This window comes from Petaurus breviceps, unplaced genomic scaffold (genome assembly GCF_028583685.1).
Source record: "Petaurus breviceps papuanus isolate PSGF00001 unplaced genomic scaffold, PetGlider_PUasm1.0 490, whole genome shotgun sequence".
NCBI lineage: Eukaryota > Metazoa > Chordata > Mammalia > Diprotodontia > Petauridae > Petaurus > Petaurus breviceps.
This window is the reverse complement of record NW_027186352.1, coordinates 23,108,685-23,132,854: the sequence shown is the minus strand read 5'-3', so window position 1 is coordinate 23,132,854 and position 24,170 is coordinate 23,108,685. Positions and strand designations below refer to the sequence as shown.

The following is a 24,170-nucleotide window of genomic DNA, read 5'->3' as shown; positions in this document are numbered from 1 at the left end:
GTGTGTGTGTGTGTGTGTGTGTGTGTGTGTGTGTAGAGGGGCATTCACTTCACTTTTAAAACATGCATCTGGAAAAAAAATCTTCTTCGGTATACCTTTTGTCATGGTTCGTTTTGTGAGGCGTGATGCTTCAGGGTGTGCCCAAAATAAGAAAGGTAAATTTACCTATTTGAGAAAAAGGAAAGCTCCTTTCTGGAGTGAGATTAGGGTTCACTCTTCCTTGAAGGGATTTTCCTCTCTACATCTCTGCCTTAACACGTCATCGTTTCCAAATCCTGTTCTTTGATTTGGCTCTGTTAAGCTTACATTTATTGGGACCCTTGATTGTCCTGTATGTTCCTTCTATTTAAAATATTACTTTCAGGCATTGTGTCATATACCAGGTACAGAAGATCCTACAAAGGGATTGATTTTTTTTTTCAGTTTGACTTTGGTTGGGGAAAGACCAAGATTCTAGCTACCACTTGAATCTACCAGGCATCTCATTTCCTTTCACTGTCCTTGTGTGTGTGTGTGTGTGTGTGTGTGTGTATGCATGTGTGTATACATATGTGTTTGTGTTGAAGAGCTCATCTCTTACTTATGGAAGATTCATTTGAGTATTGCATCCTTAGAGATAACCTCTCTCATGAGAATGCCTTCCTGACACATATTCCTATATATGCCAGTTCTGGGGCAGTGGTCCAGCATCTATCAGAAAGTGAAGCCTGCCAGACTGGCTGTGAACCATCCCTGACTTTGCCCACATTGTGTCAGCAGGGATGGTGATGTTGCAGAAGTGATACTATGATATTCTGATACCCAGGCACCCCTCCAACCCCACTCCCACCCCCACCCCACCCAAGGGAGGAGGACGCAGCTGCAAGCCCAAATGATTTGTTTAGTGTCTTGTATAGTGGCGTGTTAGGCTCTAGGAAAATGGTCATCTGTGCTCATGCTGATGAGCCCCTCACTGCCTTAGGTATCTTAGGACCTTTCCCATGATCCCTGAAGAAGATATGGCAGAAACAGCCCAGGCTTATCTATATAGATTCATATGAGTGTGTTCCAGAGGATAGTAAGTGATGTCTGGGTCATTTATAAATAATTGAGTCTTTGTATGGCATCATTTCATGTTTGTAGATTTTTGAAGCCTCTTTGCTATCTTAATAGATTTCTTCTTTTGCTTCTCATTAAAGTTTTTTGTTATTTCACAGAGATGTCTGTTTAGAGAGGGGTTGTTAACCTGGGGTCCATGTTCAGATTTTAGGAAGTCATGAAATTGGATGAAAAAAAAGTCTCTTTTCCTTAACCTCTTGCTGAAATTGAGTATGTCCTTCAGCTAGTTCAGTGCTATTCTGAGAAAGGGCTCCATAGGTTTCCCCAGAATACCAAAGGATTCTATACCACACACACACAAAAAAGATTAATAACCTTGGACTTGCAGAACGGTGTTGAATCAGTGATCTTTACCAATATGTCAACCAATGTTTAGCAAGACTTCTCAATTTTATATCAGGGACTCATTAAATATCTATCTAGCCTTTCAAAGGGAGAAATAGGTGTTTTTCTCCCTCAATATAAAAAAAAGATGAAGGGGCATCTTTAAATGTTAGAAAAATCCATTTTCTTTGACATCTACCTGAACCAAAACCATGGAAGGCCCATATATTGCAGATGAGTTTACAGGAACAGAAAATCACAATGGGTGTTTTCAGATCTGCAAAAACAAATCAACAGATACCAGTGGGTGTGGTTACATGAGAGCTTTCAAGCTTCCGTCAGAAGTCATGTGTCGCAACAAATTCTCCGGGCATTTCAGACAATATTTCCTAAATTGTATATTTGGAGGCATCCTAGGGAAAAGATGAAGGTAACATTTTCATGTAGGACTTCAAATTCAGGATAGAGTTGAACCTGCCATGAATGCACAATATGCAAGATGTCATTGTGGAGAAACACTCAGAAGACATATACTTCACTCAATGAGAAAAGCACTTTTTCACAGGACCATTTATACACACACACACAGGTGCACATGTGCATGCGTGTGTGTATGTACACACACATAATCTGCATTGGCATTCAACAGGCATTTTGTCTGGTTTGTACATTATTGGCAAGGCTCTTGGTGGTGCTTGTTAGAGAAAAACATAAAGCAAAACAAAATAACCCGAGTCCCATTTGTTTTCATCTTCTACTTCTAACGATACTAGAATTTCTCTCTTCACCCATCAGGTGTTTCCTTTTTTCTTCAGGAGGTAGCAGAATAATAATGAAGACACCTGATTTCTAGTTCCAATTAACATAGAACCTCAGTTTCCTCATCTGGAAAATGGGGACAATATCTCAACCTACCTCACAGAGATCTTATAGGGTTCATTGTAGCATGAATTTGGAGCTGAAGAGAACCTTAGAAGCCATCCATTTCTACACCCTTGTTTTAGAGATGATGAAGCTAGGGTCCAGATAAGGATAAAAGGAACATAGATTTAAAACTGGAAGAAACTTAGTGGCCATATAATCCTACTTTTTTGACTTATTAAATTTATGATTTTTACTCAGTTTACATTTCAATAGCTGGATGGCACAGTCAAAAGATAGAATGCGAGATCTGGAGGCAATGGAGCTCTGAGTTTGAATCCTACCTCAGACATTTACTAGCTGTGTGACTTCAGACAAGTCATTTAACTTCTCTATCATACTCAGTTTCTCATGTTTAAAACAGGGATAATAATAGCACCATCTCCTAGGTTATTGTGAATGACAAAATATTTGTAGAGTGCTTTGTAAACCTTAAAATACTAAATAAGTGGAAATTATGGTGATTGATGAGGAATCTGGGGTAGAAAGAGGTTAAGTGATTTGGTAAAGGTCACTAGGTAGTGAGTATAGACATGGGGATGTGAACCTCTGTCTCCAAAGCCTACATCTCTTCTCATGTACCAAGCTATTGGTCAAAGTCAATGAAGGTGAATAGTGCTTGAATGGAGGCTCCGCCCCAAGGTTAGCAATTAGGGCCACTAAAAACCTCTTCTGGAGTAACCATTTGTCAAACAATTAGATGACTGTGTCCACTAGAGAATTTTCTTATTTCCATTGAACAAAGGATAAAACAAAAACAAACCTACCAAATGAGGCCACAACTATATAAAACGCTCTCTGTACATGCTATTATTGTTATTGTTATTAACAAGCCTTTTAAAAATGCCTGATGTGGGTTAGTGTTCCAGGTATTAAAGTGACATTGGGACTTTGCTGATTTTCAGCATCAATCCAGAGTGCTTCCAGGGCCTCTTTGGGTGACTGATAATGAAACTGATGCCCATGATCACTCTTCTAAATGCCTCTGGGAATTTCTTTGGACCTAGGGACAAGCAGAATATGTCTCCATTTGCTGATCCAAGACAAATGCTTTCCAGCCTTCATCAGCCTGATTGGGTTCAGATAGATGTCCAGGTTCTACTGTAGACAGCACGTAGACCTGTTGCTGGCTGGTCCTGTGAGTCACTAGACTAGGTCTACTTATTTTTAGTGCTGGTAGATAAAGGCACATTTTCCTCTTCAATTCCAGTTTCCTTTAAAAAAAATAGGACACCAAAATCATTTGCTTTAGTAAAGGTTAAATATATACTCCAAGCTAACCTTCACAGACCAAAGTATTCCCTGAAGGTAGACTTGTAACCTTTTGTGCCTTGTTGTTTTGAACAGATACCTTGGGTTCACTTCCAATGTAAGCCCCTTGAGGGTAGAGGATTTGTTTGTTCCTTACTTTGCGTCTCCAGGACCCAGTTCAATGCTTGGCACATATGAAATTAACAAATGTTTTATTGATCAATTCCTTTGTTCTATGGGAAGCTTAACAGTGGCACAGTGTAGATTAGTAAATGTTTTATTGATCAATTCCTTTGTTCTATGGGAAGCTTAACAGTGTCTATTTTAGAGGAGAGAGTGATAATTTCACATTATACAGTTTTCTATACTCTCTTTTATACTCATCCCCACAGACAATTATTTATATATTCTATTACTTAGTTATGATTTCACCTAAGAGTTGCGGAATCCAGGTAATTCATATTTTCTTTGTACTCCTGGTCTCCTGGAGAAACATGATTTGGGATGGTCTAGAGTGTTTTATCTTGAAGTCATATGTATTTTTTTCCTGGATGTTTGGAAATTGTTTACTTCATGCTGACCCCAATAGAATATAAATTCTTATGAAACAATGCACACTTTTTGACAGCAGCTGTTTCCTTTTTTTGTTGTTGTTTTGCTGGGTATCCCAGCATCTTAGTAGGCCTTAATAAATGGTAATTGATGTGAGCTAAGAAGCAATGTTTTTTTGGTGAGGAGCTTGATTAAGCAATGTTTGATCACACACACACACACACACATACACCCCAATCACTAATCCCTAAGTGTTTAAATGGCTGTTGCTTGCAGAGCACTTGAGGAGACTAGGGGAGATGCAAAAGTTCAGAGAAAGCCCAGTCCCTACTTTAAAGAGGAGTCTAGGGATGAATTAGGGAACTCCACCAACAGCTTTAATTGGCAGTACTACATACTAAATTCATTGTTGTTTAGTTATTTTCAGTCATGTTTGGCTATGGCTGCATTTGAGGTTTTCTTGGCAAAGATACAGGAGTGTTTGCCATTTGCTTCTCCAGCTCATATTACAGAAGAGGAAACTGAGGAAAACAGGGCAAAGTGACTTGTCCAGGTTTACTCAGTAAGTGTCTGAGGTTACATTTGAACTCAGGAATATGAGCCTTCCTGATTCCAAACTGAGTGCTCTATCCACTCTACCACCTAGCTGCCTCAATAAATGGTATGCATTTGTGTGTGATCTATCTTCCATTAATCTATTATCATCTGTCATTTCTGGTATCTATTTTCATCTCTTATTTTCTCTTTTTCTCTCCTCCTCTTCCTTTCTCCTTTTCTTCTCCCTTCCTCTTCCTGACAATGGAAGCTATTGAGAAGTGGGATGATCTTGGATCATAGGTTCCCCCTCATTGGAGATCTTTGAGCAAAGACTGAGTAGCCAATTGTATGATTCTCATTCAGTTACAGGTTAGACCATGCTGAGGTTCCCTGAAACATTCTGAGATTCTAGGATGCTTGTAACAATCCTGTGTTTTTCAAAACTATCTCATGAAAGAGCAGCTATTATCATTATCACCTAAAAACTTTTCCTCTGGACCATTAATGCTGCCTTCTCCAGGAGTACCATTTTTTCAGTGGATGTGATCAATGAGATATAGTTTACATGACTTCCTATGCTTCTGTGTAGGCAGCAGGTGGCACTAGTGAGCAAGGCAGACAACTGCCACTCCACTGGGAGAGGATTTTCTTTTCACTCCTTCAAAAACCATCCTTGGAGCCAGGAAGAACTGAGTTTTCATCCCGCCTCTGACACACACTATTTCTGTAATCCAGAGCAATTTATCTAACCTCTCAGAGCTCTAGGAAAATCTCCAGGGCTCCCAGTTGCAGAGAAAGTGCCTTACCTGCATTAGGAGTAGGCGTTTATTCACCTGGGAGCTTCCTGTACCAATAAAATCACAGATCCCATCCCTATCCCTGCTCCAGGGATAGCTTTCTTTTCAAACCTAGCCCACAAAGCATGGCAGCACAAAGCATGAAAAAGAAAGTAGCTGACTTGTAGTTTCATACTATCACTGACTCTTGCTTTATTTTTAGACATCTCAGAATTTCCTGTACATTTCTAGTGCCACTCTCCCATTTTGTCCTGAAAGTGCCAGAGTCTCAGGTTACTTCCCACTGATCAAACCTTTTGTCTCTCTAGCATTATACAAAGAACACTTTCTTTTCTGCTCTCTTGGTGTAAACCTTAAGTGCAGTTCAAAGTTTAGCATTTCTGCTTGCTCACAGGGTTTTATAGAAGGCATCTAGGATCTAAATTAAGAGCAACAGCTAGAGAACCAATGAGCTTTCATCCCTTGCTAACTGGAAGAAGGACGGTGACATTTCTGGGATGTCTAGCTTAACACTTAGTACAGTTTCTGGCACCTAACAAGCCCTTAATAATGCTTAATGATAGACTGGCTGACTGCTTGTATGAGAGGTCTTTGATCAGTCTCATTCTCATCTCCCCAGAGTGACAGATCCTTGATATTGTAACTACTGTTGAATTGCTGCACAAAACCAGTTCTACCTTCTGATAGGCTTGCACAGTTTATCTCCCAGAAGTCATGAGCTTCAGTGCTTGTATTTTTCTACCCCAGCTCTTGAATCTCCTATCCGTAACTCCCTTTTCCTAAAACTGGGAAGGTGAGCAGTCAGGCCCTCCCCTAAGACTCCCCTTCTCAAAAGCATTTTCCATTAGCAGAACAACTCCTTGTGGCTGCTTCCCTGATTATGCCACCATCACATTGTGATTTCTTAACTTTTTTTCATAGAAAATCTTTGAATAAATTCTTATATAATTAAAAAAAAAATTCCTAATGGGCCTGATTTTGTTACTCTTCTTCTTCTGTGAATGTTTCATGGAAATGATACAGGTTTGATGGATTTAAGGGTGCTTCAGGCTAATTATTCCTTGATTTAAGGTTATCATGAAATATACATTGAATATGAAATATTACATGAAAAATGCGTTGGCATAACTCTAATTTCTATGAAATAGAATTTAATAAAAGGATGCACATCTGTGACTTCCTTCTCCTATTAATGCCTTTTGTTTTCATAACACAAAACTTCTGATTGTGCTGCTCTTCCTTCTTTATCCTCAGTGTGAATTTTCCTTTTTAACAAATAAGTAAGAAATAAGCAAAACCACTTTGCATGTCAATCACATATGACAGAACATGCAACATTACACAATTATAACTCCCAAGTGCATTTCCTCTTTCTTTTCAACTATGATTATAACTACACAGTTTTACCTTCATTTCCTTGTTCTTTCCATTTACATTGTTACAGTCATTGGGTATATTGTTTTCCTGCTTGTGCTTACATCACTGTATCAGTTCATATGAATCTTTTCATGTTTCTCTGAATTCTCTATATTTGTAATTTCTTAAAACTCAGTAATATCGCTTTATGTTCTTATACCAAAGTATGTTTGTGCATATTCTTTTATGACTTATCTCTTAAGGAATGGTTTTGGTTTGTTTTTGGTTTTGGGTTTTTTTTTTTTTAAGCAATTGGGGTTAAGTAACTTGCTTCAGGTTACACGGCCAGGTGTTTCTGGGTGGGTGCTAAGTGTCTGGGCCCGGGATTCGATCCCCAGGTCATCCTGACACTGGAGCCGGTGCTCTTACTCACTGTGCTACCTGGCTGCCCCTTTGTTTTTGTTTTTAATAAAAGTTTGTAACCTTTAAAAGCTTTAAAGTTAAGTAAGACCTTTGGGACACCCTGTATTTCAGTCAATTCCCCATATATGTTGGATATTAGATTTTTACAGTTATTTGATTTAAGCAGTTTTTCTAATTGAAAATTTACCTAGACCTATCTATATTGATTTTCTTTGAGCAAAAGCTTTTGAAATCTTTTATGACCACTTGTATCTCTTGTTTGCAGAAGAATTTGCACCATAGCCATAGTTGTGAAAGTACTAATGATTATTTTCCTTCATTAAAAAAAAATTGGCCTTTCATATTTAAGTAATGTATACATTTGAAACTTATTGTGGCATATGGTATAAAGATTCTTGTCTACCTTTTTTTTTAAAAACTGCTTTCTAATTTTCTCTGCAGTTTTTGCATGTTGGATCTATTCCTAGAAGCAATTATTAATGGAAGTGAAAAGAGAACTTTGTTATCCTATTACTTTATCTTTGAAATGGTTCTGATTCTGAGACTGTGTCTCTGTAAAGGATTTAGCATACAGGCAAGAACATGGTTTGAGTTTGGTTTGGAGCTGACAGAACTAAAAGTAAACCTGGGGAACAATTATTTTTACTTTTGTTGATTCTAGATCAGAAAGTATTTTGTGAGGAATCATGTCAGGCTGAACACATGTTCTTTTCAGAAGGGTTCTGAAAGAAAAATTGCTGCCTTGGAAGCAAGTCTGAGCATTTGGACAGGGCAGAAGGATGACATTTACTAAAAAAAAAATATATTAAAAGGATTAGCAGGCTTAAGAAATGGAGGATAATTATCCAATAGGAAAACACAAGAAATTCTCTTAATAAATTTAGGAGAACTCTTATTCCATTTGGTTATGATGGTAGGACAGGAAGAAGTAAATCTTGTCACACACACACACACACACACACACACACACTCACACACATCCAGAATGGAAAGACTTTTGGGAAAGCTGAATCACTGCTGTCTACATAAAGAGACAAACAAAATTAATAAATCTCACAGGAGGAATAATGATTTTATTTTTCTCCATTGGTTCACAAAATGACTCTCTGAGAGGAATCGCCACCTATTTATTGGTACATTTTGTATTAGAGTTTTAAAGAAGCCATTGTGTCAGTCTTCAGTGCTTTTTGACTCTCACATACAATCATCAGTGTTAACTTAATTGTTTCCTTAGAAAAGATAACATCTTACAAGGTAGAAATTACTTTCTGTTCAGATTCCTTTGGTTATCTTGTAACTATAAAGTCATCTAAGTCAATGGGTATTGCTATAGCCAGGGATATAAAATGAAACATTCCTTTTCTTTGTTTTCCTCTCCCCTTCTTCCTTCTTTCTTTTCAAAATTCTCATTTCTTTACTTCTTTCCAAAACCCTAATTTCTTTAGAGATACTGATAGATATTTTAGATTGTCAGTGATGAGTACATTGGCTTAAATACATTAACCCCCACCCGCACCATTTAAGAAGTTACAATACTTAGGTGAAGCTTATACAGCATTACTCTGCGAGTGAGGTTAAATCGTTTGTAGGAGGCATATAGTGGTGGAACCAAGAGTCAGTCCTTCATTTCCAGCCTGAAGCCCTCTAGTCCCATGCATACATTAAGATTAATCCCCTCTACATTGTATCAGACAATTGGCCCTTAGCATTTGCCTGTTACCTCCCATGGCGTTCTGTTCTCCTTTTGGATGGCCCAGTTATTAGGAAGTTTCTCCTGATTTCAAGCCTCAGTGTAACACCTGACTGACCTTTATCCTGGTGCCTTCCCTATGTTGATTATCTCTGGTTTATCCTGTATGTATCTTGATTGTACGTAGTTGTTTGTATTATTTCCCCCATTAGTCTGTGAGCTCCTTGAGAGTGAGGTTTGGGTTCCCTTTTTGTATCCTCATAGCAGTGTTTGGCACATTGTCAGTACTTAATAAATGCTGATGATTATGGTTTCTACCCATTTACTTCTAGTTCTGCTTTCTAGAGCAAAGCAGAACATGCCAGATAGTTCTTCCATGTGACTGACCTTGAAATACTTGAAGACATGTTTCCCCTGAGTCTTCTGTTCTCCAAACTTCTCTAAAATTTCTTATTTTTTCAGCCATTTCTTAAGTAACACAGGTTCAAGACCCTTCACTTTCTTGGATTTGCTCTTTTAGAATCTAGAGTCTAGATGGATATTCTCCAGCCACTCAGTGTCTTTCTTAAGATCTGAGACCAGTAAGTGAGCAGCTATGTCGAATGTGGTCAGATATGAGCAGAATACAGCAAGACTCTCACTTCCTTGTTTCTAAGTGCCATACCTCTGTGAATGTAGCCCAAGACAGGCTTCACTTTCTCCGATATCATCTCATATTGTTGATGCTTACTGAGTTTTTAATCTGCTTCATCTCAGAATAAGTTTTAGATGATTTGTTTTCTAGCCACTTGTTCCATATCTTATACTCAGGAAGTTGACTTTTAACAGTAATTTACTTTTTCCTCAGTTACATGTCAAGAAAATTTTTAGCAGCCATTTTTACAAGATTTTGAGTTCCAATTTTTTCTCACTCCTTCCCTCCCCTCCCCTCTTCTGAAAATGGTAGGCAGTTTGATATAGTTTATACAGGAAGTTGATTTTTTAACTCAAGTGGAGGGTTTTACATTTAACTCCATTAAATTTCATCTTATTGGATTTGGCCCAAGATTCTAGCCTGTCAAGGTCTTGCTGAATTCTGATTCTACCATTCAATGGGTTTACTATCCCTCTCAACTTCTTGCCATTTGCATATTGGAAAAAACATGTCATATTTTCCTAGACCTAACTAATTTCTAAATATATTAAATAGCTTAGGTCAAAGCACAGATTTCTGGGGTGTTCCATCGGAGAGTCCCATTAGATTGTGATCTCCTCAATAGTAGGGACTTCCTTTGCCTCTTTCTGAGTCCATAGTGCTTAAAATAATACCTGGCATACAGTAGGTGTTGAATATATGCTTACTGACTAACTTCCACATTATTTTTGAAACTACTCTGGATCTAGCAACTCAACTACTTCAGAACTCTGAGTCATTAGTTTTAATGTCTAATCATCTTTTCCAAAATAGCCTGAGCAACTGTCAAATAGGGATGGGGACTGGACCTTTGATGCCATTTGTATAGAGTCCCCAAGGGAGAAGGAGCTTTTTCTACCATGATAGGTTGACCCTTTCACTGTAAATTGGAGTCTTAAAGAGTTGCTTGAATACTGAGAAGTGATGTGACTCACCCAAGGTCACATGGCCAGTATGTGTTAGAAATAGGACTGGAGCCCAGCTCAGCTTGGCTTAATTTCCACTATGTCACGGCACTTCTGCTGCCATATGAAGTCATTTCTCCATGCTTTCTTAAAGAATAGCATGAAAGGCTGTCAAATGCCTCATTAAAATCTAGTCAAATTGCATCATAGGATTGAAGAAGAGCATCTAGTAACAGCCTTGCATTTTACAGATGAATCCAATGAAGCCCAGAGAAGTTCAGCTATCTGCTTGAGGTACCGCAATAAGAGAGAAAGTGCTGAACTTCAGCCCAGGTCCTCTGACTCCAGATTCACTCTTCTGGCCTGGCCTGCTGTGGATGAAGCCACACTGACTCTTTATAATCACTGCTTCCTTTTCTAAATGTTTACTAACCATCCCTTTAGTAATACTTTTTTGGGTTTTTTTTTAACTATTTTTTTCAATTAACAAGCATTCACTTTCTTTCCTTCCTACTTCTTTATCCACACGGATAAAAGCAAAAGAAAACAAAATCCCTGTAATAAATATGCCTTGTCAAGAACAAGCAAATTTTCACACTGGCTACATCCAGAAGTAGATTTATTCTGTCCAAGGGGCCCGTCACCTGTCTATCAGGAGATGGGTAGTGTTGTTCATCATTGGTGCTCTGCAGTTATGGTCGGTGATTACTTTGATCAGAGTTCTCTCATCTTTCGAGATGGTTTGTTTTTACAGCGTTGTTGTAATCGTTCTGCTGGTTATCTCTCTTTTCTGAATCACTTCACACAAGTCTACCCAGGTTTCTCTGAAGCCATCCTTTCCATAATTTCCTTAGAGCACAGTAGTATTCTATTACCATCACGTACCATAATAATACATTCTAGAATCGTCAGGAACTAAAATCTGAAGATGAACTTCTCTTCCCTTTTTGATAACTGGAACATTGGACATTCCCCAGTCCCATGGTATTTTTTACCTACACCATAATCACTGACAGTGGCTCTGCCATCACATATACCAGTTATATACTATGTATACACACATCCAGTTACAAGAACTGGATGAAAATGAAATAATAGTAATAATAATAATAAAAGCAGGCTACTTGTTTAGCCTAGGCATTTAGCTTCTGCCCAGGACATTGTATAATTCTGCCCTCATCTTTTTTGTGACTTAACTTACCTAGTCTTTGGATTTAGTGATTTTGCCATTGGATAATTTACCTTGACTTTTAAGGGAGAATAATTATGTAACTGGATAATTAGCATAACCTTATTATAATTTCCTAATCTAATAATGTTATAAAAAGAGAGAAAAACTTAAAAGTGGGATATCATATGTACTTACCAAAACTGAATTACAATGGTCTGACTTAATAGAAAGGCATTTTGGTCTGTATCACTGTAATTAAATGTAATTAAATTAATTATGTATCTAAGTAAACATTTTTACATCATTAAAAAACACACTACTACTTTTTTAAGGAAAAAAAAGCAATTGTAATCATGATTTTATAGCTTGGCACCCTCCCCCCCCAAGAGTATTATCAGCAAATTAGTGAATTTCCTCCCACAACACATATGGAATTCTTTCTCTGAGTATGGAGTTTGGGCATTTGAATAGAAAGAAAACACAGGAAATGATTCTCAGTTTTGAATGTTTGAAACTCCTTGTGCCAGCCCGTGCAGCTGATGTTGCAGATGCAGAGTTCTCTTTAGGAGTCTTTTTGTAAATATAATTTCAGTTCTTCTGATTCTGTCAGGGAATGAGCCTCTAGAAGCTGTTTTCCCTCTTCCTCCCTTACTCTTTTTTTTTTTTTTAAAGCAATCGGGGTTAAGTAACTTGCTCAAGGTTACATGGCCAGTTATTTCTGGGTGTGGTGCTGAATATCTGAGCCCGGATTTGATCTCCAGGTCTTCTCAACACTGGAGCCGGTGCTCTTACTCGCTGTGCTACCTGGCCGCCCCTTCCTCCCTTACTCTTACATCCCTTTTCCTTTCAGTTCAAGAGATAAAGGCGGGATCTGGGATCTCATTGATGTAGGTCTCCAATCATGGTGTGCTTTTCTGTGGACCTGGGTGGGCACCGTTGAAGCAGGTCCTTGATCTGGGCATGTGACTTGGCCACTTCTTTTTATAATGACACCTCTCTTTCATTTATACTATTTCTTTAGAACTTCTAAATAATCCGATTTCATGGACTATAATTTGACAGGACAAGTCTGTCCAGGAAAGGCAGAAAGTTTTCAAGAATGAAATTCTAAAGATACAAATATAAATCATGGCAATTAGAAGGACAATATTTGTCTTAAAGAGATCACCATGGACCTATATGGAACCAACTTAAATTTTAGAAAGATTTGCATAGAAGATGGAGGCAAGTCAGTCAATGGAATAGCATTTATTAAATCCCTCCCACGTGCCAGGCACTGGGAATACAAAGACAGGCAAAAACAAACAGCGACAAAACACAATCCCAGCTCTCAAGGAGCTCACAGTTGAACAGGGACATAACACACTTGTCTTTAGCTGAGACTTAAAGGGAAGGAGGAGGAGGTGAAGAGGGAAAGCATCCCAGGCATAGGGTATGTCAATGAAAATGCCCAGAGCTGGGGAACGTCGTCCCCTGTGTGAGAAACAGAATGGAAACCAATGACATCAGACTGCAGTCCTTACGGGGGGCAAGATGCAATAAGATTGGAAAAATAGAAAGGGCTTGGATCGCCAAACAGAGGATTTTATATTGGATCCTGGAGGTATCCAGGGAAGTTTTTTGATTAGGGGTGTGATGTGGTCAGACATATGTTTTAGAATGATCAGTTTGACAGCAGAGTGGAGAGTAGACTGGAGTGGGAGAGACTTGAGGCAAAGAAAAGAGTCAGAGTCTGTTGCAATAGTCCAGTTGATAAAGGACCTTCACCAGGGTGGCTGCAGTGTCAAAGGAGAGAAAAGGGCATGTATGAGACATGGTACAAACATTAAAAATTGACAGGCCTTTGTAACGGATTAACTATGGTGGTTGGGAGGAGTGCAAGGGGGGTGAGAGACAGTGAGGAGCTAAGGCTGACACCTAGTTCATAAGTCTGAGGGATGGGGAGGATGGTGTTACCCTCTACGTAATAGGGGAGTTAGGAAGGGCTGGGGAAAAGGCTTAGGGAAAAAAGACAATCAAACATGTTGTGCTTAAGATGTCTATGTAACATCCAGTTCAGATGTCGAAAAGGCAGTTAGAAATATGAGGCTGGAGGTCAGGAGGGAGCTTGGGGCTGGAAAAATAGATCTGAGAACCATCTGCCTAAAGGCAGTGATTGAAACCATGGGCGCTGCTAAGATCACCAAGTGAAAAAGTTTAGAGGAAGAAGAAGGCCCTGAACAGAACCATGAGGGACTCCTACAGTTAGTTAGCAGGACTTGGAAGAAGGTGCAGGGGAGGCATTGGACACGTAAGAGGAGAGCCAAGAGAGAATGATGTGTAGAAAGCCTAGAGAGAAAACTAGAACAAGGAGAAGAGAGTGATCCACACTATCAAAGGTCATACAGAGATCAATAAAGATAAGGACTGAAAATAGGCCATCAGATTTGGCCATTTATCGATCCTTAGTAACTTTGGAGAGAAGTTTGGTTTTGATGAGAATTGGTTGGATCATAAGCCAGACTACAAAGAGTTAAGAAGAGAGTGAGAAGAAAGGCACTGGAGGCACCTGCTGCAGATGCCTTTTCAAGCTGAGACACAAAAAGGATGAGAAATGTAGGATGATGCCTAGTATGGGAGGGGTTTTTTGAGTATGAATGAGACATGGGCATGTCTGTAACAGAAGGGAAGCAACCAGCAGACAGAAAGGAACTTTAAGATTAGTGTGAAAGGGATGATAGAGGGAGAAATCTGCTGGAGAAGAAGGGATGGAATAGAGTCACTTGTGCATAGAGAGTGGTTGCTTTAGCAAGCAGAAGGGTTACATATTCTTGTGAGATGGGGAGAGGCCAAGATAATTGCTAATGGCATCTGAGTAATATGAGATGAGAATTGGTGAAGAGGGCTCTTGTAAATGGCCTCAGTTTCTTTTTCAGTGAAAGTCCCAGGAAGGCAATGGGGGGGGTGGGGGGCAACTAAGAAAGGTTGGAAGATGGATGAAAAGGTTTTGGAAAAACTACAGTGATGAGCAGAGACAGTGAACTGATAAGAGAAGAGTAAAAAGCTTGTCTTGCTGCAGTGAAGATCCCATTGAGATCTTGTAAAAGCCACTTGTGGTGGCCTTGGCCATCCTACTTCTGTGGTTTACTTCATCTTTGTTGGAGAGCACATGAGTGAGCATGAAGGCAGAGTTAAGGAATATGGATGTGGGTCATGGCAAAATCAAGGGCATGAGTATCTCTGCGAGGAAGGTCTGTAGAAGACCACCATCAGACATCTTGATTGGGTGGCACATATGGATCCCATGAATCTCAAGGGAGATGAGGTGACTGAATGATGGGGGTAGAGGGATAGCTTGGAAGTGGCAATAATGAACAAGGTTTATTCCAGCTCCGGCCATGACCAATGAGTCAGAAAGTAGGGATGAAAGGGTAATCGGTGCTAGAAAGGAAAGCTGTGACATCAAGAGGAAACCTGGTCTCATCTTATATCTTTACCTTTCTCACTCCTCCCTTAGTATTATGAAAATAGTTCTGACCTTGCAGACCCTCCTGAAGGAATCTCAGGGGACCTCTGCAGGTTTCTGGGCCACACACTGAGAACCATTGGTCTGGATGGCTTCTGAGCTTCCTTTCCACTGTGCCATCATGTGATCCAATCAGTATCCCCCTTGTCTCATTTTTATTGTTTCTTCTAGTTTGGTATTGATTTTGATCTTTGAGCTAACAAATCAGTTGTCTGGCCAGAGAGATATAGCTGACTCAGAATTGACTCCCACACCAAGATCCAGGCATTTCCTGCCTTTTAGGATCCATTTGTTTTCATTTGGGGGAAATGTTATTTAGCAAATGCTATGTCCAGAAACTGAATCTCTTCTTGGAAAAAAAAGATTAAAATTTATAGGCATGAGGGCTCAATTTACTTCATCAGCCTTCATCTTCTTTCCTTTTAATGAGACTCCTTTGCCTTAAAACTAGTGAGTATTGAAGTAGGTGTCAATTTCCCCATGTTATTTAGTAGTACTGATAATGATTAGCTAGTATTTATATAGAGTTTTAAGGTTTACAGGAAGCTTTACATTTGTTCATTCATTTGATTCTCCAACAACCCTGGGAGCTATTAATTTACAGGTGAGAAAACTGAGGCTGACAGGTTAAGTGACTTACCCAGGACCCCACCTTCAGTAAGTACCCAAGGCAGAATTCCAGCTTAGGTCTTCCTAAGTCCTGCACTCCAGGCTTCATGCCATAGTTGCCATCCTGGCTTCCTTTTCCTGCTCCTCCTCCTTCTCAGGCGCTTTTATGGATGCTTAGCATGAGTATTACAGCATGAGCTCACCAAGCGTCCCATGGATACGGCACATGAGAACAGTAGCCCCGGGACACCCTGGCTTCTCTCCCTCTTCCCAGCCTGGGAACTGTCTTCCCATTTTGCTGGAAGCTCCTTATCTCTTGTTTAATTCGTGATGAGGATGTTCATAGTGACATGATCACACTGCTCCAGCATTTATCCATTCATCAGTCACTGGGTAAGGATCTTCTCCCTTAAAGTAGCCATAGTTGAAGTCTTCACAGATGGATTAAAAACTCTCTTTCTTGGGGCGGCTGTGTGGCGCAGTGAATAGAGAACCAGCCCTGGAATCAGGAGGCCCTGAGTTCAAATGTGTCCTCAGACACTTGACACACTTACTAGCCATGTGACCTTGGGCAAGTCACTTAACCCCAATTGCCCTGCCCTCCCCCCTCCAAAAAAGCAAAACAAAAACAAAATTAAAAAAAAATTCTCTTATTGCTGGCCCCTCTTCCCTCCATTTCACCATCATTACTATACAAGCCAATGGGGCCTTTGCAAAACTGAAGAGTATTTTCTATTTTTCTTTGTTTCCTGTGTTGCCATGGCCAAAGAATTCATGATCAGAATTGTGTCTCTCCTTGGGGCATTGAGGTAGAACAGGGATTATAGTCCTGGCCCCAGTGTCAGGAAGAGCTGAGTCCAAATTGAGGTTCAATCATTAGCTATATGATCGTGGGCAAGTCACTTAACCTCTGTTTGCCTCAGTTTCCCCAACTGTAAAATGAGGATAATAGCACCTACTATGCAAGGTGATGTGAGAGTCAAACAAGATATTACCTGTAAAGCTCTTAGCATAACACCTGGCATATAGTAGGTGCTATATAAATGGTTCTTCCCTTTCCCTTCTCTCACATCCATTTAGCTCATCTTTTTAGAGGTATTTTTTTGGAAGGGTTAAGTGGGGGGTTAAGCAAGGGGTTAAGTGACTTGCCCAAGGTCACACCAATAGTAAGTGTTAAATATCTGAGGCTGGATTTAAACTCAGGTCCTCTTGACTCCAGGGCCTGTGATTTATTCACTGTGCCACTTAGCTGCCCCTTTAGAGATATTTAAAAAGAAATTACATAGTTATTCACTCCCTGAAGGTGCACTTAATTGTTAATGTGGATGCTTTTTCCCATTAAATAAGAAGATTATAGATTTGCTTTAAAAGAACACTATTTACAAAGTAACCAGCCACATTTTATCAGATTATATATTTACTCTGCCTCAAATAAAATTTTGATTTGGTGTTTTACATCACAAGAGATAATGCAGTGCATAGTTAATGCCTTGAAGGAGAAGTTAGCCTTCTGAAGCTTGAAGAATTTTAAATGTTGGCTTATTTTAATATAACAATAAAACAGTTCAAAAATGAGATGTCAGGAAAAGCTTGTGTTCTTAAAAAAAATTAGAACTATATGCTTTGTAGTAGCCTAGCTTTGGCCGTCATACTAAGGCAACAGAAATTCTTCTGAAGAATTTGTTTTCTGTTTGGGTTTGGGGGGAGGGGAAGGAATCAGCTTAATTCCCAAGAGCCCTCCCTCATAAGGGGCTTTTATTATCTGGAGACCTCATTTTGACTGTGCTTTGAAATCTGGACCAGATGAGGCAACTCCTGTCTCTGGGCCTCAGTGTTTTCATCTCTCAAACTAAATACCTGGACAAGACATTCTATTTTTTTTACCTTAGCTGCAGGATTCTGTGAAAGATACTGCCAAATCTAACTATTACTAAATATCTAATTCTCAGGATCATAAGGTCCTGAGCTAGAAAGGACTTGGATGCCATTCAGTTGAAACCCTGCATTTTACAAACAAGAAAAATGAGGCCCATAGAGGCTATGAATTGTCCAAAGGCATAGAGGTACCAAGTATTAAGGGACAAGATTTGAACCTAGACTTTGTGACTAGAAAACCTGGGGCCATTCTATGGTAACATGCTGCCTTCCCTCCTAATGCTCTACCTTGAAGGAGAGAGGCTTCCTTTTACTTCAATGGAATCATAGGAAGGGTGTGAAAAAGGAAATACTGATGGATTTTTTTTATTTCCTCCTAAAAGCTTTTAAAGCTTTAAATTTTATGGATTTATGACCTCACATGATCAAGTTAAGAGAGTTGGACTAAATGTTTACTTTAGTTATATTGAATAACTAACTAAACTAAGTGTCTGAATGCCTAAATTTTGGAATTAAAATTTGAATATGTTGGCCATGTCAATAGAGGCAAAATGCATTCATTTTAAAACATTATTATTTCAATATTTGAAGATTTGAGGTACCATCCTTGGGACACTCCCTTCCCTGGTAGAGATCATAGATGGCTTATTGGTTGGATTTCAGGAATTATTGTGGCTGAAAAATGCATCAGGTTAGTGATGAAAATGTAAGACTGCTTCCGTTAGCTTAGTCTTTCTATTAAACAATTTTATTAAAATATTAGAGGCTGTAAGGTTTGCCAGTCCTCCAGTAATGAAAGAGCCCATCCATCAAAGTCTCTCATAAGTGTCTGAAGTGACTTGGGTCATGTTTCTTCACCTATAAAATGGGGGGGGGCGGTTGGACCCATTGGGCTCGGAGGATCCTTTGAGCTTCAAATCTGCTGTGTTTCTTTCTATGCCTGAGAATTGTGGGGTCTCTCAGGCTCTCAGCCCTGTGAGTGCATTGGAAGAAAGAAGCTGGTGGAATTGGGTGCTGGGGCCTAACTTGCTGCTGAGTGGAGGCCAGAGTGGCCTGTTTCTAATTGTTTCTAACACCTTCTACTGAGCACTCTCCTCTGTCCCAAAATACAGGGAACTCAGATGTGTCTGGCTTGTTATTCCTGATCTTTGTGAGTGGCATGTGAAAGAAACAAGAGAATGTTACCCATATTTTCAAATGAAAAGCTCCATTCACATTATAGTTTTCATTATTGTCTATGTACCTGTGTCTATCCACACATATTCATGCATATCAGTTTGGACTGTCCTGCTTAGAGGGATCCTGGGTGGGGAGAAGTGGATAGAGTGCTGAGTCTGGAATCAGGAAGACTCATCTTCCTGAGTTCAAATCTAGCCTCAGACACTTAGCTGTGCAAATCACTTCACCTGGGCAAGTTAATTCACCCTGTTTGCCTCAGTTTCCTCAATTGTCAAATGAGCCGGAAAAGAAAATGGCAAACCACTCTAGTATCTCTGCCAAGCATACCCTAAATAGCATCATGAAGAGTCAGACATGATTAAAATGACTCAACAACAAAATTTAGAAGGGGGAAGGGAAAAGCCCCGGAGGGGAGTAAAATCAAAACAGATTTAGCACTGGAAAGACTTGCTATGCAGATGTATTTAAATAAAGTGAACTTTAAGAGAGACAGTGCTATAGAGCATAGAAAACTTGACTTGGAGCAGGAAAACTTGAGTTCCAGTCTTGTCTCTGGCACATACTTACTCTGAGACTCTGAGGAATCACTTTACCTCTCTGTGCCCAGGCACTAAGACTCTGAGTGTTGAAGAAGTTGCTGACCTGTATTTCTAAAGAAAATTTCCTCTTATGGGAGTTAGCTACACCAATAGAACCACAGGTCTAGACAAACACACACATGTACAAACTCTCTGCAATGCCTGTGTGTCCTGTATATCATTAGGGCTGTCCTTATTGAAAGTGACACACCCAGAGAGTCACTGGACCTTCATGTCCGTCCCCATTCATGATAAGACCTTCCTCTGAGATGAGTTCTCTGGACGATAGCTTGCTTGACCGTAATGCTTTGTGTGTTGTCTCCTTAATCAAATCATGAGTTCCGTGAGAGCAGGTATGGTTTTTACCTTTCGTAGTATTTTCAGGCTCAACCCAGTGCCAGACTCCTCATAAGCACTTAACAAATGCTTTTTGACTTGACTTGAATCGTGGTTGGGCCATTGATTCATAAATGTGATGTTCTTCCCACTCTGCTATGGGCAATATTTAAAGGTGGCCTATATTTGGATCAATGTGGTAAATGCATGTTACTCTGTGTGTACAGAAAACAGAGCAACCACTGTTATTTAATATCAGAAGTAGCAATTACTAAATGTAATAGCAGTAGTAATTGTTTCTGGATTTTTTAAGCCACCTACTAAAGTCCTCCACAATCTGGCTCCCACTTAGCAAGTATGTGTGTCTGTGTGTGCACACATGTGTGTGCATGCATGCTAAGTAAAGAGGATATAATTTTTTTTTAAAGACTAGTTCCTGGTGCAGTGAGTATGAGCACTGGCCCCAGAGTCGGGATGACCTGGGATCGAATCCAGGCTCAGATACTGAGCACCACACCCAGGAATAACTGGCTGTGTAACCTTGAGCAAGTTATTTAACCCCAATTTCTTAAAAAAAAAAAGACTATTTCCTGCCCTCAAGGAGTTTACCTATTAACAGCTATCTATGTATCTGTCTATTAACAGCTCAGAAAATAATATCTTGCTTGATATCAGGAATTTCAAAAGCATAGGAGCACAGATTAAGGTTTGGAGGGGCCTCAGACTTTTCCCATCCATCTCCTTCATTTTATATAGGAAAGAAGCGAGGACCAGTAAGGTTTAGTGACTTACCTGTGGTCACATGGGCAGGATTGAACAGGACTGGGATTTGAATCCTTGCTCTATGACCACAAATATAGTTGTGTCTCTGTCTCTCTTTCTCTGTGTCTGTCTCTGTGTATCTGTGTCTCTTACTGTTTCTCTGTCTGTCTCTGTCACTCTATGTCTCTGTCTCTCTGTCTCTATCTCTCTGTCTCTGTCTCTCTCTATAAGAAGCATTTAAAAGAACTCCATTCAGAAGCTGACTCTGTCCCTTCCTTGCTATGAAGAGCCAAAGTGACTTTTGACCCTATCATTTGGGTTTTCTGTTCTTCAGGTTTCCCATCTGTAAAATGAGAGGGTCCAGGTTGGGAGATCTCTATGACTCACTTCAGTGACTAGAGCCTGCGTTCCTAAATAGAAGAAAACTGTCCCTTTGAAATGAACAAGGCATTTTCTCAAGGATTCAGGCCCCTACAGAGAGTTTAGGAAGAGTTCATTCCTCTGCTGCTTCAAAGCCCACCTCCTAAAAATATGCCAAATATTTGTGTCTCTTCTGGCTGGACAGAAGCATTTGTACCCTAGAGGGTCACCCCTGGTCTTCAGCCAGGTGGGGTGATGCTTCTCAGACATTTCTGAAGTCCTCTTTGAAGGTTCTGAGAAACAAGAAACCAGTGCTTTCCTACCTTGGAATTCATTGCTTTTTCATCCGTAAAACTTCCTAATTTCTCTTAGTGGCTCTGTTATTTTCCTAGTCCCACTGGGTGAGATGTGAAGCTTGGTGGCTTCTGAGCCATAATAATAATTTAAACCAACAAGACATGGACATTTAAACCTGGATGTGTTATTACTGTTTCTGGAGAAAAAAACTTTGAAGCCACCATTTATTTCCATCACATTTTCCCCTTTTCATATGGTTGTATTTGAAACCTCATCAATTCAATAAACATTTATTCATTGCCTACTATATGTCAGGCACTGTGCTGCACCCTGGCAATGCAAAGAGACAAAAGACAGTCCCTACCCTTAAGGGGCTTATAATCTAATGGAGGAATATTAGGTCCTTTAATACATGCTTGACTTTAGATAATTTTTTTTTGGGGGGGGGGATGATGGACAACTTTTTGTCATAAATTAGCGTATCACAGCCTTTAGAGCTGGAAGGGACCTCAGAGGCCATTGAGTTCAACTTCAGCCACCTTATTTTACAGATGAGGAAACTGAGGCTTAGGAGGTAAAGTGACTGGCACAGAGTCACCACGTTGGTCTGATGCTGTCACATTGATGGGTGATGTTGAATGAAGATGATACTGTGGAGGCCCCTAAAATGCTTAGTAACCATAAGATGGAGAGTGTATACTAGGCAGATATGCAGTCATGGGGAGGGCATTGGCCAAGGCACCTGAGCATCTTACCTCTCTTGGGCTTGCTTTCCTCATCTATGAAGTGAAGGAGGCTAGACTGTGATCCCAAGAAGCCCAAGGATGTAGTAATAAGCCTGATCAGGTTTATGACATGTGTTTATTTCTCTACAAGGCAGTTAGAAACTGAATAAGAAGTAATGAGACTTGACGCATTATGTCACTGAGGATTTCAGTGTCATTTGAAGGCATTATTTTTTAAAGCATAAATTCACCCAGTTCCTTGGCTTGTCATATAATATATGTTAAAAGAATCTCAATCACCCCTTTCCATGACACTTCATGCCACTAAGGAGTATCATTTTAGTTGCTTGGGGCCAGTTGGCATTGGAGTAAAAGGAATATAAAGGAAAGACTTCTAAAGGAAGTCCAGGAAGGTAGAGCTCACACCCCCTCATGGTGCACCTATAGAAATCCTGCAAATGCTTCTTCAGTTCATGAAACAGTCATGTTAAGTCAATTGGATTTATACAATTGTATTGAAACACAGTCCCCATTCTAGGGCCATAACTGGACAATTGAAGGAACTAAGATTGTTTAGTTTGAAGAAGAGGTGAGACATAGTGTGACAAAATCTGTTTTCAAATATCTGAGTGTCTTGTGGAAGAAGAATTTGATTTTTGCTTGGTTCCAAAGGCAAACATAAGGCTAGGCCTTTGGGGGACAGGGACACCAGATTTCCAACATAAAGTATTTTCTAACGATTAAAGTTGTCCCACCTAATCTAACCTGGACACTCCTTGTGCATGTATGTATACATACATACATACATACACACAAATATGTGTGTACACATTATGCATAATTATGGAGCCATAACTAAAATAGCTTCACTTGCTACTACGGCTCGCGTATGTATATGATATATATACAGATACAGATATAAAAAGACCTGAATTAGAGAGAATTTCAACCTTTTCCCCTAAAATATTTATGTGTGTATCAGTATATAGTTTACATGTGTGTGTATCAAGAGATGTAGGTATGTGTCTAGACATATACAGTCTGGTTCTGTGCACACACATGTATCCATACACATAGAGATTGTTGTTTATTTACTTTTTTCAGTTGTGTTTGTCTCTTTGTGACCCCTTTGGGGGGTTTTCTTGGCAACGATACTGAAGTGGTTTGTCATTTCCTTCTCCAGCTCCTTTTTTACAGATGAGGAAAGTGAGGCAAACAGGGTGAAGTGATTTACCTCTCTAGTAAACGTCTGAAGCTGGATTTGGACTTTGGAAGATGAGTCTTCCTGACTCCGGGCCCAGTCCTCTACGATCTCTGTACACTACTCAGCGAGTGTATACCTTTATACTCACATGCATGAGCACACACATACACTTCAGTATTTTGTTCTTGTGGGTTTTCCCACCACTGAGTCATGTCACAACCTCTCTGTAGCTTAGTCGATGCACTTTAACAGTAAGTCATTAGGGTACCCAAATTCTTCACACTATGGTCAACCTGGCAAGCAAAGGATTGCTTTTGACTTAGCTCGGGGACCTCCTTGTTCAGCAGTGTTGGGCGCCATCCCTGGTGGCATATTCTGTACTTTCCAGTGTGGTGGGAGTGGGGGGCAGCAAAAGAAGGGGTTTCCTCTGAGCTACCCTGGAGAGTCAGATACTCACTAGCTTAGGTCTCCTTGGACAGTCAATGGACTTCTCTGAAGTTTCATTTCTTCCACAGTAAAATGAGGGGGCTGGTGAGATGACTCAGAGGGTCCTCCTGAGTTTTTGTCTATGATTCTATGTTCCCCTCTAGGTCTCTGTTTTGTGAGGGTTTGGCATTTGACTCTTTTTGTAAGTGTTGTGCCCCATGTTGGAATGTAAGCTTCTGTATTCCTCTCCGTCTCCTTGGTGCTGGACACAGAGTAAACAACTATTAAGTGCTTGTTGATGACTACTTGCTTTGGGGAAAACAATACCAACTAAGAGAACCAGGAAAGACCTTTTGAAGGAGGTGGCATCTGAGGTGAACCTTGAAGAGGGGCCTAGAGACTCTAAGAGGACAAACTGAGGAGAAGGCTCCCGGCTTGGGCTAGTCAGCCTCGGCAAAGTTATGGAAGCAGGGGATGGAATGGGGCTTGTGTTATTGTTCATGGCTTGGTCTTGAGGTGGGAATCATTGGAATAAGAACAGAGGTTTCGTAAAAATGTACCACTTCTCTAGGATTCCAAGGCAAACTAGTATCACAGTGAATCATATGATTTCTCC

The 24,170-nt window shown here is 39.9% G+C and overlaps 2 protein-coding genes across 2 annotated transcripts in view; one reads left to right on the top strand and one right to left on the bottom strand.

The window, feature by feature from the left end:
- ANK3 (ankyrin 3) overlaps positions 1 to 24,170 on the top strand; it is a 741,327-nt gene that overhangs the window by 166,837 nt on the left and 550,320 nt on the right. The gene's annotated exons all lie outside the window — the stretch shown is intronic.
- The window catches only part of CDK1 (cyclin dependent kinase 1), a 470,854-nt gene that overhangs the window by 228,557 nt on the left and 218,127 nt on the right, over positions 1 to 24,170 (bottom strand). The gene's annotated exons all lie outside the window — the stretch shown is intronic.